Source organism: Rhinoderma darwinii, chromosome 8 (genome assembly GCF_050947455.1).
Source record: "Rhinoderma darwinii isolate aRhiDar2 chromosome 8, aRhiDar2.hap1, whole genome shotgun sequence".
Lineage (NCBI taxonomy): Eukaryota > Metazoa > Chordata > Amphibia > Anura > Rhinodermatidae > Rhinoderma > Rhinoderma darwinii.
This window is the reverse complement of record NC_134694.1, coordinates 83,792,208-83,794,516: the sequence shown is the minus strand read 5'-3', so window position 1 is coordinate 83,794,516 and position 2,309 is coordinate 83,792,208. Positions and strand designations below refer to the sequence as shown.

Here is a 2,309-nt window from a genome sequence, read left to right as displayed (position 1 = left end):
TTATGCTGGACCCAACTAATAGCCCAAGGCTGTATGGCAATATCTGGTTACCTAGGGTTTTGTATTATGGAGTTGTAAGCACTTCATCTGCCACTGTATGTTACCTCCATGCTAGAAACAATGCTAGAAATAATGGAACATGCCACAACGAAAACTCAGGCATACAGAGAAAATAGGTGCTGTATTACTGATCTGTACAACATCTTTCATACGGCCATAGGCATGAGCTCTAGCTATTGTTTGTCAAGTTTTTCCTAGCCAAATGACATTGTAAAGACATACTAAGCATGTGCTGAGTGATCTTTACTATGGTGTAAAAAAAAGAAAGGAGGTTGAAAGAGAACATACACATATAAAGTCCTCAGGCACAAATGACTCATTAATTGAAAATTAAGAGGTTTATCACATTATAGACATATTTGAGGTGATAAATAGCAAACCACAGCATTTGTCATTTTAGGCACGGAACTCAAATAGTGTTAGGCCAGAGTCACACAAACGAGTGAAAACTTTCAGAAAAGCGGGCTCCGTTGATAAATTCGTAGTATAACATCTTTCCAATACTCTGCGTTCAGCCCAGTGGATGAAGGAATGGCCAACGATCCAAGCAACCTGTCCTGTAAAAACTAAGAATATAATCAGAATTGAAACAAGGATGGTCTAATATAAAGTTTAAAACAATTAGAATCCCATCTACCAAGTCTTTTTATAACCCGATGACCCACACCAGATCTGTAAGCCCCTGTAGCGTGTATTTTAAAAGAATGAGAAAACAAAAATTATGGTTAAGCAGACCCAAAGCTCCAATACATTTCCGTAAAACTGTCCTGAACTGAAACTCTGTAAATTTAGAACCATGCGGAAGAATAATTCTCCACCTGCTGGTCTAATAGCCAAATAATTCCCCATGAAATGAACTGGGCAAACCAAAAAAACTTGAAGCCTGTTCAGACGCAGCCAAACGCCTTTACCCTCTTGATACATTTTTCACATTTCAATGAATAAAATTTTTCTTCACCTAGACCTGAGAAAACAACATACAGAAACCACCTTTTTGTTCTTTTGGCAAAAGTTCAACAACTCGTAAAACACCAAAAAACATACTATAAAAAGCTGCAGAAAACAACACTGCTTCAAAATCAGAGTGGCAACATTTAAAACAAACTGTACATCACTGTAACAAAATATCTGCAGAAATCGGACATCTCCCATGAGGGAAACAATTTCCCTTTTTATAACCTTTCAAAATTTGTTTGTTCAAAAAAATAACTGTTCACTGGAGGTTCCTGCAATATTTTCATACAAATAGAAACACCAGCCAATAGTTTAGAAACACTGCTATGAGACAATTTTTCATCAAATAACTGCAGACAAAATATTAGCGAAGACTTCTCGGTACTACGAGTAACTGGAAGATTATAACAGGTTAGCACTTCACACCATCTCTTCCAAGCTGCTACATACCCTGACCAAGTAGATTTGGCTACTGATTTTTCCAACAAATTAAAGATCACGTCCAAATCAATCCCCAAAGGTGAAATGGACAATGGTCCCCTTCCTCTTCTGCCCAGGAGACCAACTCGCAGAATCTGGGAAACTGAAAACGTGACAAAGCATCAGCAATAGAATTATCTAAACCTGGAATATGAACAGCTTTTACCCAAATATTCAACTTTACCTACTCGTCGACACAGGACAAGAATGTTCGTCCTCAGCGGCATGTACTTCGCGCATTAGGGCAAGCATTCTCCTCCTGTGTGACAGCTGTGTCCACGCGCGATCAGGAGCGGGGTAATTGCTGTAATACATAGCCGCAGCACTGCTCTAACGCTCGAGAGAAGAGAAAGCTCTTCTCTCCGCCGTTAACCCCTTGAATGGCGTGATCAAAGCTGATTGCGGCATTCAAAGTAAATAAGAGGAGGGGGGACAGCCCTTTGATCGCGTCACAGAAAATCCCTGTGACACGATCAAAGCCCATAACTTTTATGGCCAGACAGCCTAGGGTCCATTGAAGAACCCCAGGGCTGTCTGACCATATTTCCTGTTGTTAGGGCATACTGAGGTATGCCCTAACAACTGCCTGTGTACAATCAGTACACAGGCTAATGTACTGGCGTATAGATATATGCCAGCACATTACAGTTAAAAAATAAAAATGAAAAATCCCTCGATGGGATTAATAAAAAAAAGTTCATTAAAAAAATGTGTAAAAAAAATACACATAAATACACGTTTTTTACAATAAATAAACTTTTTAAAACATAAGTCCCAAAACATGAAATAATATAGACATATTTGGCATCGCCACG

At 38.9% G+C, this 2,309-nt stretch overlaps 1 long non-coding RNA gene across 1 annotated transcript; it reads right to left on the bottom strand.

Moving 5' to 3' along the window:
- Window positions 1–427: 427 nt before the first annotated feature.
- Window positions 428–2,033, bottom strand: LOC142658743 (uncharacterized). Its single transcript, XR_012850164.1, has 3 exons — window positions 1,679–2,033; window positions 1,465–1,597; window positions 428–626 (listed from the first exon to the last, which is right to left on the bottom strand). It is a non-coding gene; the product is annotated as an uncharacterized LOC142658743 (long non-coding RNA).
- Window positions 2,034–2,309: the final 276 nt, after the last annotated feature.